General features: G+C 38.6%; 1 long non-coding RNA gene across 1 annotated transcript in view; it reads left to right on the top strand.

The window, feature by feature from the left end:
- Positions 1-12,964, top strand: part of LOC128073739 (uncharacterized) — a 28,118-nt gene extending 15,154 nt beyond the window's left edge. Inside the window, exon 3 of the long non-coding RNA XR_008202862.1 lies at positions 12,921-12,964. This is a non-coding gene — a long non-coding RNA (uncharacterized LOC128073739). The remainder of the gene's footprint in view (positions 1-12,920) is intronic.
- The last annotated feature ends 3,200 nt before the right edge of the window (positions 12,965-16,164 follow it).

Genomic DNA, 16,164 nt, shown 5'->3' with positions numbered 1-16,164 from the left:
TTTGTACTATCTTGACATCCATACCCAAGAAGGAGAAATCAAATGTATTGCTGTGGCTGGCCCCTTTTCTAGAGTGAGGGATATAGGAGTATGGCCATCAAAGGTGATAGGAAGTGTTTTAGCACTTCCTGTTATTGACTGTTCAGGGTGGGAAACCGTTTTGGCAATAAAATCCTTACTGTGCAAACTCTTTTTCTGAGAGCCATTAACTCCAGCCTTCATATGAGAAAATGTTAAAAATTAAACTCTTTCACTAGCAGCAGATTTGTCCAAATTGACGGAGATGTAAGAAGCTTTCAAACTCAAGATTGGTCAGTTCTGCATTCCACTCTTATGTCTTGCAATCTACAAAGGTGAGACTTCAGGTCTTTGAGACCTCAGAGATTTAAGGCATTTCATTTACAAATAAGTAAAGTCAGTGTTCTAGGCAAACTTTTTGCCTTATAAAGGTTTGTTTTGAGCTAACTTGTCTATCTCTATAAACTCCTTGTGGTTACTCCAGTTTTAAAACCAGTTGTGTAATATTCAGTAAATAATAATAATAATAATGATTAAAAAGTCTAAATTTCCTTTTGGGGAAAAAAAATATTTTTAATAAATGTGAGTTCTCCTCATTCACCTTACTTTCACTGAGAATTGTTCCATAGCTTAGCTGTGGTTTATAAACTGTGTGTGCAAGCATGATAACAAAATGCAGGGGCATTCACAAGATTTCTGGCTTGATTTAGAAGAGAGTCTGTATCTGTCTGCCCTTCTTTTCAGCAAGAATATATGTGGTACTCCACAGGGAGAGATTGTGACTGATTCTGATTCTAGAATAAGACTAAAAATCCACTGGGGGAAAGTCAAATGGGACTCAGAGGAACTTCAGAGCCATTATAAGAACAGTTATGAAGAAACTATCTTCTTTAAATTTCTTTTAATCTTTTTTTTTTTTTTAATTGCTCCATATGCCCACCAGTGTCTCAGCATTTATACTTCTGGGAAATTTTAGATAGAAGGAAGCTGTTTTTCGTGAGAAGGGATTTAGGTGAACATCTCATTTTAAATGAGCTTAGTAAAAAGATCTCCTGTGATGCTAATGATTGCTGGAAGGTTTTGCTCTTTGGTCTTTCTAATTGAAGTCTGAGATAACATCTAAGTACGTTGTTTTAAGTGCTTCTATTTAATTGATTTTTCATTAGCATTTTCTAAAATTACAGAAAATATCAATAATAGCTTGTTCTTTCTGGGGCTAAAATTTATTAGCTTTCAAAATCATACAGAGAGACTCAGAGAGACCTGAATAAAGCAATCTCTTGATTTATTCCTGTGCACAAAGCACAAGAGATTCTGTGTCTTCTCAGTAATACTCACAGAAGCTGTTTTGATTTATTTCTTATGGGCATTTATTTATGTTATGTATATACATATTATTTTATAATATATATTATGTTTTTAATGCAATTGATGTAATCACACAAAGTTAGAAATTAATCCAATTGTTATGAAGAATATGTCTCTTCAGTTCATCCAAATGGCTGTAGCTGAATTTGAGAGAACTTCAGAGTACATGAAGGTTATTTCACCCCTGAAATTTCACCAGGCTTCATCTGAATTTCAGTTTCTCAAGGTACTCTCAGTTGTGAAATAGAAAAAGAGGATAAATATTTTAAAATTCCAGCAAAATGTAGAATTTACAACATCCTTAGTCTTCATATTTACAAAATGATTTGTTTAGATAAAATTAAGCCGCTTACTTCCAATGCTGTCTACTTTCAATGAAACACTAATAATTTTATTTTACTTTTATAATTATAGAATATGCATTATCTTTTCATATACTAAAATAATTGAAATCATAACATGAAAATGGAACATATGCCTTTGTTCGACAGAATATTTTATACCTGTTGATGTGGACATTAGATTGTAATGAAATTGTGATGAAATTAGAGGGAAAACATATCAGTTTTTGCCATGCAATGGTTAGCTTCTCTCTTCTTTTTATTGAGGTTGATTGGATGTATATCCTGCTTCCAAGGAGTGATGGTTCCAGAATGACATTCACATCTGTGTGAAATATTTTACATAAGCTACAATCAGCATTTTTAGGGGATGGAATATCGTTCCCTCTATAGTCAACTATGAGCCCTCAGAAGCCACATCAAAAACTTTGCTAACTGAAGTGGTGTGTTAATTATTATGCTGGAAAAAAAAAGCACAAGGCAGAATTTTAGAATTGCTCTCTAAGCAGGTTTGGTTCAAGTAGACCAAACCGATCTCTGAGCTTTAAAACAACTAAGTTACAACTGGAGAAAATTGTAACCGCAATTAACCTGTGTAATTACACACTGCTTGCACCTGATGAGTCAGGCCAATCCCTGAATCTGGTAATGGAAAGATGTTTTGCATCCAGGTAAAATTACCTTAGGGTAATGACCTCAGGCACTTACATTTGCATTATAGACATCTGAAGTGAGATGTAAGGAATCCCACCTGTGGGATACTTCCATTTCTTATTCAAAGCCCTGTTCCATTCCCAGCTATGAAGGTGCTCATCCTTCTGTAGCTCATCCATGTGTTATGAGGAGGGGAAACTCAAACAACAGTGAAGAGTATGAATGAACAGGCACAAAAAGGCAATGGCTGAATCTGAGATGGCAGCTGCAGTCTGATGTCTCTGTGGCTGCTGCATGACACTGGTGTTGCTGGGCAGAGGGTTCACGTGTTCACCTCCATACACTATCACTCTTCAGCAAAACACTTAGATGGATTTAAACCAAGTTAAGAGCTTTAGTCCTTCTAACATCAACAGAACTTCATCACATAATTGATTTAAGGGATATGTTTAAGCAATCTGTTGCTTAGCAATGAATCTGGGCATCTGCTTATATTTTTGACACAGGACTCTGTGAGACAGTAGAGCACAGCAGCGGCTGTTTCATACACTTCACAACTCTCTCCCTACTGCTATGTCATGAAGACAACTTAGGAGAAGGCAAGAACAAGATTACAGAGCAAGAGGGTTTCCTTGCCTATCACAACCAACTGACCCATGATTAACAGGGGTTTTCCTGTCCTCGAAGTATCTTGTCACTCTAACCATGTCTTTTAGTCTTATGCATTTGTCTGTGTCTTATACTGTGTTATCCCATTCTCTCAAGTCTTTTTCCCTCTCCAATTTGCCTGACGTCGGTATTTTTTCACAAAAGCTTTTTGTTTCCACTGTCACTGTTTCTTTGCTCCTCTGAAGCTCACAACCTCTGGCTGTTGCAGTGAAGGGCCCTTCCCACTCCTAGTGGAGTTTGTTGCAGGACACAGTAACTTGGGTTGGGGGGCTAAAAGCTGTTAGTTTGGACCATCCCATGCCTGTCAGTCATGGTGGTTAAAGCTCATCCATGTATGCTGCCATGCTTCCAGCATGCCCTGAGAATAAGCGGTTACACTGGGGACAGCTCGAGGCTAAATCTGCCCTAAAGTAAGTTCCCCAAACCCCATATAACTGTCTGGCTAATCTGTGCTTAAGACACTGTATTTCATGTGATTGCTTGCATGGTTTCCTTTGTCCTTCTCACCTGCGTTACTCTTTACCCTACAATATATTTGTGTATGGTAATTTCAGTTCTACATTTGTCATATTTAAAACTCTTTAAGGAAAGACAAGGGCTTGAATTTATAGATAAATAAATATATGGATAGCAAGATGAACCACTTATTTTATGAAGATTTCACTTCTAAAATCTATTCTTGAAAAAATCCTGCAAATAATACTTCTGTCCTACAACAACTCCTATAGCAATAAGACACAGGTTATAATGCTAAAATCTCTTACATCTTTACCCATTAAAAATACTTACCACTGTATTAAAAACAGTTCAAGGTACAACTGCTTAGACACATAGAACTGAGTTTTAGTCAGAATTATTATTTGTAAAGGGTAATTTTTTCACTACAGTTGCAGTTGAAACTGAGAGGAAAAGATTCAATTTTCCCCACCCCTCTCCATAAAACTGTCTTTTGAGAACTCAAAGATATTTTTGTCAGAAATAATCTACCATTTCTCTCAGAGTCTCTTGACTCTGCTTTTTTTTTAACGCTGCTGTATCCATTCTACATGCATTGATTTTCCAGCAAAGGCTATCAGGCTGAAAATCTAGAAGTTGAAGAACTATATTAAACACCTTGAGAGGATAGAACTTGTTGCCATCTCACAATGCCCAGTGAAGCTGGCTCAGGGCCTACTTGCAAGAGTAAAAATCATAATGACAGGTCTGTCTTTGGCCTCCTTTAGAAACTGTATGGGAAGGAGCTGAATGGACCCTTTGTGGTAGTGGCATCTCCTTGTGTGACAACTAGACCAAGACTGCTATATATTGACACTACCAAACAGCCATGAGACAATAACAGCAGCTTGTCAGTGATGTGATGGCTATGAAAGAGTGGGTTCAATGAAAATTTCAGCTCTGCAAGAAATTTAAGACAGATGTTGATATCCAGCCTCTTCCTCAGTCTATGGTCAGAAATACCACAGATGTCTGTTTTAACTGGCTTTAAAACCATTAATTAATTTAATCATATATACTGTAAATTTAATAAACAGTTATGGATTTTGCAAAATGAAGAAATAATGGATTTTGACAGTCTTGCATGCCTAAATTAGCCAGTTGTCAAGATCTGTGCATGTATGGGTCTAAATTCAATGGCCAAAAAAGACTCAGTCACATCGCTTTAGTTTTTGAATTGCCTTACCTGCCATATTAAAGCTGTTTTGCAAGAAAACCGTAGAATTCATAAGATCAAGTCACTGTCCTCAGATTAGAACACTCTACTTTAAGTGTCCCCTTATAAACCCAAACAAGCTGCTGAAGCTCCAAAAGGAATCAGTGGAGATTCATTCAGCCAACACAGCTGATGAAGACTAGCATGATTTTATACTGACCTATATTTGGTCAGTTGAGATACTTTCTATTTTCCACTCTCTATGTCAGCTATTTCTCCAGTGTGTGATTCAGTTGTCTAACGGCATTTGGGTGCTTATATTTTGTGCACTTATTTGAGTGCATGCTTAGCACAAGTCATCATTCATATCTGCTAGTCCTCTACAGGCATCTCAGAGAGCCTGGAGCATCTCAAAAGACAATAAGTGCCTGTCTTTAGGCCAATTAAGAGAGTTCCTTTTCATTACAGTGGGAGCTCAGGCATGCTTACATGATGATGTGTACATGTGGACATTTACTACCTGGAGAAGTCTATGTGAAAGAGAACAAACAAAAAGGAATCTGACCATGTAGTCTTATGGTTCTGAAACTGCTGGGAGCAGGAGGGCAGGTCCTGTGCTCTTGTTGTGCCACGTACTACTACTGCCTGTCCTGCCTGAACTTAACATCTATTAGACAGTATATTCAAGCAATGTTAGGAATAGAGAATAATTTCCAGGATTCTCTGCCTCCTAAATACTTCCCTGATTGAATAACAGCTGGTTCTGGAACAAGGAACGTAAGGTGGACCTCAGTCCATGTCAGCTGTGGGAAGGTGGAAGCCTCTTTGCTTTGAGACTTCAAAGCCTGAGCCTGAAGAGGAAGAAGGGAAACAGGAGCGACCAAAGAGCTGGCAGAGTAGATGGCAAGGACTGCCTCAATCCCTACTCAGGAACAGAGATTTCCTAGTCTGAATCCATTAAGGAATGGGAAAGAGGAGAGGATGCCCAGTTCACCAAGAGCAGCGGCACAGCTCTCAGGAAAGAGGCTGCAGCAGGGGTCAGGGCTCTCCAAAAGCAAGATTTAACAAAACCTCTGGATCTGGCTGTGATTTTAACATCCTGAATTGAACTTCCTTTAGCACACCCTTAATAGGAGGAAATGTTTTCGCTCTTCTCATTAGCTGCAATTCATGCATAGCTGAAATAAGGAAAAGTGTAAAGAAACAAAGACTGTAAAGTTGTTTGGGCAACTTATTGAAACATTACGACAATCACTAGCCCTCTTAAAAACCCCTGGGAACTACTGATACTTGTGGCAGCCAGACAGCTAAAGAAATCTCTCTTTCTCTCTCTCTCTCCCTCTGTTCTTCAATTTGTTGATCTTGTTGAGGTGGCCAAGTTGATTTTCCTTATTCCCTGACTATATGCCTGGATTTCACCACCACAGTAATCAATGTGAAAAGAGCTGTGCACCACCAGAGATCCCCTCAGGATAAAGCCAGCCTGTGGAAAAGGATCATGGAGACCACCCTCAGGGCTCCTCAGTTCAGAAATCAGCAGTGTGGGTCGGCTGCTTGCAGACTGCCCTTCTTCCCTTCCTCTTCGGCGTGTGTTGTGGGGACCCCCAACAGGACAGAAAAGATGTTGGAAAATCTGAAGGAAGTGTTGCTACATGTATTGCAGACACTGACAGAGTGGGAAGGAGGACAACAAGCAAATACAAAAATCAGCTGTTGAAATGATGTTAATACATATTTTTTAACTGACCTGCTTTTCAATAAAGTAATACAAATACTGTCCTTCTTAGGCTTCTTAAGCACAAGCACAAAACAAGGTGTTTCAGGACCCTATGTTTGTGAAAGCTGTTTCTGCATTGACATGAGGGAATTAATAACGTGAAACTGGGCGGATGGATGTTGATGGGTATTGGAAATAGGGGCTTTTCATAGTGCCAGCAATTAAGTTTAGAACTGGCGAACAACCTAGAATCATAGAATCATAGGTTGGTTCCATCCATAGGTTGGAAAAGACCTTAAAGATCATCGAATCCAACCATGACTTAACCATACTACTCTAACTCAAACAACCCTCCACCCTAAATGCAAAGTTTTTAAACACATCCAGGGATGGTGACTCAATCACCTCCCTGGGGAGCCTATTCCTGTGCTTAACGACCCTTTCTGTAAGGAACTGTTTCCTGATATCCAACCTAAACTTACACTGGCGCAACTTGAGGCCATAACCTGAAACAAATTAGAAAGTAATTTTTGTGTTTAGCCACCAAACACAAAAATCAATTATTTGTACATCTCTAATTAGGAGTGTAAGAAAAAGCCTTCAAGAAGAGTATGAACCATTTTTCACAGCTCAGTGTTACCATCTTTTTTGGCTGCAGTTGCTCGCAGACACAGCCCAAGCCTCACTCTAACCCTTGCTACAACAGTCAGCTATGCAGTCTCCAGTGCACCTTTTTGAATTATTAGCAACACAGTGTGTCCGAGCTGTCTCTCCTTTAAGCCCTATTATTAAACACAGAAGGGATCTAAGTAGCCCCTTTGCACTGTGCAGGCAGGAGGTAATTTTGCATGCACGACTGCCTGCTTTCAGGAGGGGTGTCCTTGCCCTGTGTATGACAACCTCGCTGTAGGTGCATATTTTGTGAGCAAGAGTTCGATTCTGATGTTTCTGTAGCGCACGTTCAGCTCACAAGATCATGACTTAACCCAAGTTGCTGCAGGATTAAAACTACTAGTTTAATATTTTATGAATTATGTTGTCAGTGTACTCAGATTACCAGAGCCATTTCCTGGGCAGCCTCTTTTGCTTAATTAGGACCTTCTGATAGACCTATATCTGTGGCACTATTATTTTAAGCTGAGTTTTTCACTTTTTCTATAACCCATTTCAAGTTGGAATTACAATTGCTTTGCTTCCATGTTCTTCACTTGAATCTTGTCTACAGAAGAGCAAAGGCTTCTCTATGCATAGTTACTTTCAGACTCTTCTAAATAAATTTTGTTTTGATGGTTCCTTGTACATATGACAGATGTTACTTGAAATACTGCAATGCACTCTGCAAGTTTGATTTCCACTTTTGACCCATGATTTAGAATGATAGCAGGTTGCATGATGTGCACTTTTTCATATGCCCCTTTCTGTCTCAAGTGTATTGCCCAGACTGTATAGGACTGGAAACAGAAGAATGCATGAGCACAAAACACCAGATAAGCTCTTCAGTGAGAATACGTCATGCAATTTTATTTAGAAAATACAATGTTCCCATTTCTGTTTTAACTGCCTTAACAAGGAACTGAATGCCCCTTGACACCTTGCAATGAAAAGTTCTTTCCCCCTGCACATTTTTTCTCCCATTAGAGTGGAGTATAAACATTTTAAAGGACCTTGGGACATCAGGAGCTGTGCACTCTTATATTGGGCTTTTCCAATATACTGTTATCTTTTACATCTGTTGTTTTCATTTCAGCCTTAAAAAAAAAAAAAGAAGAAAAGACAACAATCGGTATAAAATAATGGCAGTATAATCATTGCCTAATTTCATAGAGTCATGGAATCTGAGTTGGAAAGAACCACAGAGTCCAACTTCTGGCTCCACACAGGACCACTGCAAAATCAAACCATGTATCTGAGAGTGTTGTCCAAATGCATCTTGAACTCCAGCAGAGTTGGTGTCTGCAGGAAAAGAGTAGCAACTGTTCATGCCTTGTTTACCACTGAAATCTGAGAAGAATATCAGGTTTTATGTTTTAATAAACACTTCTTCACAGGCTTTCAGGTTTGTAATTTATTCTAACAGCTGCTTGCACTTCATAGTGAAACTTGAGTACAAATTAGGTCTTCCAAAGGTCTTTTAAAACAAATTACATATTCAGCACTATTTGGTCTCTTGCTTTTGTCTTTCAGCTGCTATTGCTCTTACCTGCTTTATCTTATTACACAAGCATCCTTGGAGGTTAGGTTTGTGCTTTTTATTTTTCTCCACGTGGAACAGGCAAAACACAGCTCTTCACAAACACACTGTCCTATGCTTGCTAGGCAAAGAAATGACGTGGTGCATTTTATATCCTAGGAAAATACTCCAAACTCTTCTGAATGGTTCATAACTGGGGGGGGATTGTACAAGGCAGAAGAAATAAATATAAAAATCAAATGACAAATCCAATCTACGTTGGTATGTCTAGAGAAAGTAAACTGTGTGTCTAGGCACTAGAGTCAGATAACTAACATGTTAGTAGTTGTAATATGTATTTTTATGGTCTTTATTATGTTCATTTGTGGAGACTCTCCATGAAAATATTGTGCCTCTGTAGCCTGTTTGGCATTACTGACCTACTTCCAAGCCTGGGTCTGCTTATGACCAGGCTTCTAAGTATTTTCCACGGTGTCTTTCCTGATGCATGAGAGAACAGGAAAAATCTCTGTGGACTGAAACAATGAAAAAAAAAACAGCACAGTTTTAACAGCTGCTGGAGTGAGCAAACTACAGATACCTTTCAGAATAGGTAGAGCAGATTTGTATTTTACAGCAGGAGTGAAAAGTGAGAGTGCACTACACAGCAAGTTCTGCAGAAATGCTTAGACTTGGAATTGCCTCTTTTTTGTTCTTTTTTTTTATTAAAACACCTTCCACTGAATATTTTACAGCAGTAACAACTTTGTAGAAAAGATTTATAAATACGTTATTTTTCCAAACACAGCCTCACAAATAAGTATGGTACAACATTATCTGTTGCTTAATTTAATTCCAGCCTTCATTCTTGTGCTGAGAGATGCTGTGCTCTCACATGAAGCCAAGGAGCGGTTTGAAAGGTTCCCTGGGGGTCTGATGTGAGGGGTCTCTCTTTGTTACCTGTTCCTGGAAGAAGGGGTGTTCTCTATGGCTGCCAGGAACAACTTTCTCAATGCAGTGCTTGGCACTCCCAGGCCCCCGATGACCCTTCCAGCATGACTGAGAGCATTCAGTCTTGTGTCAAGGGTGAGTCGTGGGGGGAGCATTAGACTGGCGCTTGCATGCTATACCTCCAGTGACAGAGTGTGAGCTGAATGTGTCAGCTTCCCTTGGCCTCAGATCTAGAACTGGAAAAATGATGGCGAAAATTAATGTGAACGTAGTCAAGAAGAAGAAAAACTTTCTTTGGTATTCATCACAATCTTGAGTTTTAGATTCCTATGCAGTGTAAAGGTATCTGCAATGATCTGCATGTCTGATGCACTCCTCATTCAACAGCACAGGTTTCATGTCTCAGATTTCTTTCTACTGACTTCTAGAGAGCAATGTCAAGAATCAAATGCCGTGCATAGCAGCAGGATCTTCCTCTCTCCTTGTCTTCATCCCTTTCTATGTAAATTAGAAACTCATTCCTTCCTTAGGGATATTCCTAAAATTCTTCCAAGGTGCTGCAACATTTTAAGCCTGTGACAAAAATCTCCACAAAGACTACATAATCAAGAATGTTAATTGCATTTGCAATCGAGTTCAGTCATACCTTTTAATGCTACATTTTGTGTTGGAGCTCTGACATAATTATTTCACTCCCATTTATTGTCACTTTTGATGACTCTGATTCACAAGATCCAATTAAGTAAGGTTCTTAAGCATGTATGTAATTTTAAGGACAGGAAGAGTAGTGCTCCCTTGCAATACTGAAATTCATTTTAATACAGTTAATGCTGAGATGGTTTCAAACAAATCTCTCATAGTTGCATACCTAAAATCTACACAGAAATAGCTGTCCAAGCTTGAAAACTCTGTGCTAAAACATCACAAATCATGCTAAGACAGAGAATGGGGATGTAAGGCTACATGTTATTTGCTGAAAGCCAGTAGGTAAACAGCTTCTTATGTATGTCTGTACCTTGCCACCTATGACGTTGTGGACTATGAAAAAATGCCATTACAAAAATAGCTGGTATTACCTTGCAATGGCATCTGCATGATGGTAATGCCTTGGAAAAGAAGTAGTTTGGAGTCTGTTGCTAAATAGTAATTCTACTGCAGTTGGGATAATGGTTCACAAGTTTTAAATTAGTTTCTGCATCACATGAAATTAGGCAAAACCATAGCAATAGAGAGGAGGACTAATGCTTAGTGGATATAAATGCTAAACTACCAAACAGTGCAGCATCAAAAGGAGACAGCCAACTGGTCTCCTGAGGACAGTTTGACAGGGGGAATATAGCTTTCTGAGTATTAAACTATTTATTCCACTATTTAAACTACAGTATGCCCTCCCCTCACCCGCCCCTCCCCAAAAAAAAAATAATAAAAAAAATGACATAAAGGATATTGAGTTCCTCCTTACAAAAATACTCAGGCTCAACAGGTGACTTAGCAAACCAGATCTTAGGTTCTCAGTCTCACTAGAGAGCACAACATCTTGTAATTTCCTTTCAAGTTTGTCAAAATTTCCAGATTTAAAATATTGAGTCTTAGAGCAATGAGTGTAGTGAAGGCCCAGAGCATTGGCTGGCTGTCTGATCCAGGGTACTGCAGTGTTGGTCTGGAGGATGGCATTTCCCTCCCAGCCGAAGCCATCTATGACTCTATGATTCTATGACTCTCTGATTCTATGACTCTCTGATTCTATGTCATGGTGCTAGCAATTACTGATGTGTGGGCTTTTTTAAAACTACAAGCATCTGTATATATGCTGCACTGTATTGTCAAAGTGATAATACAGAAATACGTTGGCTCCTACTTAAATTCCTACCATATGCTTTAGGTAGCTATTATTACACTCCGCTGCCTTGTAGAGAAAATATTTTTTCAGAAAAGTGAAGTCACTCTGCACTCTGAGGACTCACACTGAGATTGCACTGCTAAAATATTCCGCCTCTTTTTATAATACCATCTCTTGGAAAGTACTCTGTGTGCTTTATTTACTGAGGAAATGCCACCAGAATACTGGCCTTAATAGCAGAATCACTTCAGATTTTATTATGGCTTTTTATTTTGCCAGGTTTTTTTCTTTTCTGTCTTCAGTAGCCTTGAGATAGCCCTCTTCAAGTCGTTGTTTAGAGTGGTTCCTATGAAAATCCTGCTCAGGCAGAGGGGGGAACTGAATCACCCCGCACATCTATACAATCTTTCTCCTCAAAGATCTCAGTGTAGCCAGTGAACAAAAACACAAAAGCAAAGCAAAGTGCTTGGTGTTTTGTTTTTTTTTTCCTCTCCACACATTTGTTATTCAGCAGAACTTAAAGAAAACACCTCCTAAATCCCTTCTGAATAATTTAGCTTGAAATGTTTACCCTTTCACAAATTTAAAAAAAAAAAAAAAAAAAAAAAAAAAAAGCACAAAATAAGTAGGAAATACAAAGTCCTGAAACCATTCCCAGAAGCCACTGCTGCATACACAGACTACTTATTTCAGTTCCTTTATGCCAGACAGGACCTTAGGCTTTCTGTTCAGCACAGGGCACAGGAAACTACAAAAGACACTCAGCTCTCCTTCCTCATGGGAACCTCAGTGGAAGAGAAGGAGGATCAGATCACGGTGCAGGAAGCTGCTTTAGCTTACAGTGAAAGCAATTGTCCAATGCATGCCAAGAGATGATCACTACAGCCTGAGTTCTCTTTTTCTGTAAGAAGTAAATTGCAAAGCAGTATACTTGGACTATTTAAAATTTTAGTGCTATAATTTTATAATTTTATGGTTATTAATCACCGTAATCTCTGACACCACGTTTTCATGACAGAAAAATCTTCTGTTTGTTAGATTCCATTCATATAAGTACTTCTTCCCCGATCTTCAAAAATTTCAAACATAGATCATTTCCTAGCCCTAGATGCTCGACTTAATTAAGTTAATTAACAGGAAATATAAAGCAGTATCACACAGCAGAGCTGTCCTTTTATTTTAACCAGTCTTGAACAAGTACACATGCTGAGCCTCTTAGTCCTGAAGGTTTTGACACATGGTGGCTGTATCATTCCCCTAGAAGTGTGTATAGTGGATGTTTCAGCTGGTGTGTCTTTCTGGCTCCAGTGCCAAGGGATTCCTGCAAATAGAAAACCCTATAACATTCCAAAGATGAGAACAGTAGGTCAGACCATAAGTATTTTAAAATGGGAGCAGAGGTCATGGACACCTATGTGTATGAGACATGGCACAAAAGACACAAGGCCACAACACATGATTTGGCAATGAAGACTCACACACATTAGTCAGCATCCCATGATTTACATGGCAATAATATTTTCTTCGTTTGTTTTTGATAGATCAGAATGGCCTGAGAATGGCACATTAAACTTTTCTGCTGGAGGTAAGAGCAAATTCAGGGCAGGTAAATTTTAAAAATTAAGTAATATCTCTGTCTCAAGAGGTTCTTAACACTGTTATTGAGCATGAGATGAGGCTCCCTGACAAAAGAACGCATGTACTGTTTAGGACACTCTCTTGGTAAGGTGATGAGGGCTTTACACCGAGTTCTAGGAGACGTGAAGTTTACCAAAAAAAGCAACCTAATCAAAGACTGAAATCTATGGAAAACATTGGGGAATTGATCTAGGAACACAGGAGAGTTTGGAGAGAAATTAGTACATTGATTTACATAATGTCTGCGTGTCCTTTTGCAGAAATGTGTGACTTTATAAACGTATTAAGGAAGCTGTGTATCTACTATAAGATACTCTAAGATGCTCTGTGAGTGCAGGGCTAGCTAGTTTGGGATTGATTCTCTTAGCACTGGGCCTACGCAAATCCCTACTGATGCAAAGTAGAAGTAGAATCAGCTTTCATATTCTTTCAGCAAGATAAAAGCAAGTACACTTCGGTCTATAAACTGCACCTGTTGATATCACCAGGTGAAAGTTAACATCAGTGGAATTCAATGGATTAAAAATAAATTTATGCTACAAAGCACAGACTGAGTAATGTAAATAACAGGGCAAGAAGATTGACATTGAAGTTTCCACAAACAGATAAAAAGAGTTACAGGGTAGCATACCTGTAACATTACCAAAAATAAATATGCTTACTGTGATGCCTAAGAAGAAACCAGAGACATGTCTGGGGAAGAACAAAAGTGGAGGCAAGTTGTAACAGTGCAATCAAGTCAGGAAGCTGAGCCAGTTCAGACATAATAAAGCCGTTTAATATTCAAAAATCATCTGACTGAGAGTATACAATGGAATGTTTCAGTTCTGGTGACTAACAAGAGAAAACAGTCAAGACTAAAAACTTCCAAATGTATGGTAGAAGTGAAAAAAAAAAGAAAAAAAAAAGACAAAATTGAGAGCAGTACTTAGGAGGAAAAGGGAGAAAAAAATGGATGGGAAAAGGCTGAAAAGTTCAAAGTCTCTTTTATTTCAAGTATTTTGAAAAAAATTAGTCTTCCTGTATGATTAATGCAATAAGAATGAAAAACATTAAAATATTTTAGATATTCTGAAATTTGAGAAATTCTGACATAGAACTCTATAGTTGTATAATGACTCCCAAACTTGTAGCAATTTTCATCAAGAAATCATGCAAGTCAAGACAGCTTGAAGGCAAAGGTATTTCCCATTTGGAAAAGAGTAGAATGGAATTGTAAAAATACACCATTTTGATAGCCTGGAAGAATCCAAAGCAAATTTGTAAGTATCCGAAGGATTTTTATTTAATAAGGAAAAACAAGACCAATTTGTCAATAATTAAATAAGTTCAGCCACTGAAGTTTCCTTCTTCTCCACAGAAAATCATCTCATGCAGAGAAAGGGAGACAGTAGGAGGATGCATCTCAACTTTCAGCCTTTGAGGTCCTCTGCACAGCACTTTCTTGAGGAAGACTTGTACAGATGATGTTTATGGCAGATTCACAGGTAACAACAGACATCTGCTTCAGGGCTGTTTGTCAGCTACTTCTTATTATGTCAGATTCTCTCGGGTTCTGTCCTGTGCTTCATATCCTATAATACTTTTTTTAATAAACGAAAGGAGTTGCATTAAAAATTGAGTGTGAAAAGATGGCAAGCAAGGTTTGCTGAAGATGATCTTGACAATCCGAAGATTTTTTTTTAATATAAAAAAGGTGAATTTTAATGAAGATGAAATGTAATATACTGCATCTGGGATATTAATACCAGAGAGAGCATTAGCTGATTGACAGCAGTAACACAGAAAGGACCTAGAAGTGAGAATCCTCTCAGAGTAATTTAAAATAAAACAACAAAGGAACTGCTTGGAAAGGTATGATGCTATGATTCTATTTAGTCAAAATACAAGCAAGCCAAGAAAGGGAGAGAAGACTTGAAAGGTGTTCCAGTCCTGTTAGAGTTTTTTATTTGTTGGTTGGTTTGTTATATGTTTGTTTGCCTTTTGTTAGCAGAATAATTCTCTTGTGTACTCCATGTGCTTGAAGGGTAGAGCAAAAAAATAAACTGTTAATTTGCAACAAAAGAGTAATACTTTATAATTTCAACATGAGTAAAGAATTAGAAAAGTCTAAGACAAATGCACAGAGGATTCCAGATTTTTAAAATAAGTGTCTCAGGAAGAGTCCATGATCTTTTGGTCCTATTGAAATGAAGATATCCTTCCTCTATCTGAGGATTTTTCTTTTCCTATTCCGTGTGTGTGAACAGTTGCCAAGAAGTGTAAAATCATCATACTTCATTCAGTCCTAAAGACAGCTCAAGGCCTGACGGGTTTGTCCAGCCAGCTCCCTCTAGGTCATTGCCTTTCTACAAGCATAGTCAGGCTGGCAGATCCAACAGCCAGGATCCCTCTTTGCCAGACTCCTTCAGACCCAGCTGAACCCCCTCCTTTCTAATGGGCCACCCACAAGGCTCTTTTTTGGCAATTATGGCCCCCCTTTGCCAGAAACATATTGTTTCTCATGCCAGCTCAGAGCCTTTCATCCCAATATCCAAGCCAGTGAGCCCTCTTTCTGCAGCCAGCTCCCAGGCTATTTAACTTCTCCCTGCTGCTCCAAAAGCTATGTAGCCTCAGGCTCTCTGCAACTGCTGGTTGTGTTTCCCTTTATGAGCTGGAAGAACTATTAAGCTCTCTTGTACAAGGATATGCACCAGAATTGAACTAAATAAACCCAGTGTCTCACTGCTTACTGATATCAGGGAAAACTGCTACTCCTTCAGATTAGAATTTGGCTGAGAAACTGTTCTGTGGGGAGAAAGCTGGTTCTCCACCAAAACTGGCATCCTAAACCTGTATATTGGAAACAATTCTGGGAGTTTTTAGACCTTGATACTTCAGTTTGTTATCAGGTACCTTTTCCCATTCTGTCTTATCAACATGAAAACTTTCTATGTGCTCTCTTCACTACCAACTTGTTACCAAACCATTTCTCCAAGTACAGCGGTTTTATTAACCTACAAATTAATATCTTACTTTCACACATTTGGACATGTCTGAGCCACTTTCGGTGGCTAAGCTGAGTCTTAAGACAAGAACCAACTTTCCTTCTTTCCAAAGTGCCAACAGATCAAAATCACTTGTCAAACAATAAGAATTTTACACACT

The sequence above is a fragment of the Tympanuchus pallidicinctus genome, unplaced genomic scaffold (assembly GCF_026119805.1).
Source record: "Tympanuchus pallidicinctus isolate F22 unplaced genomic scaffold, pur_lepc_1.0 scaffold8, whole genome shotgun sequence".
NCBI classification, from domain to species: Eukaryota; Metazoa; Chordata; class Aves; order Galliformes; family Phasianidae; genus Tympanuchus; species Tympanuchus pallidicinctus.
Note: the sequence above shows the minus strand (reverse complement) of the source record. Positions and strands in the feature narration are given on the sequence as shown.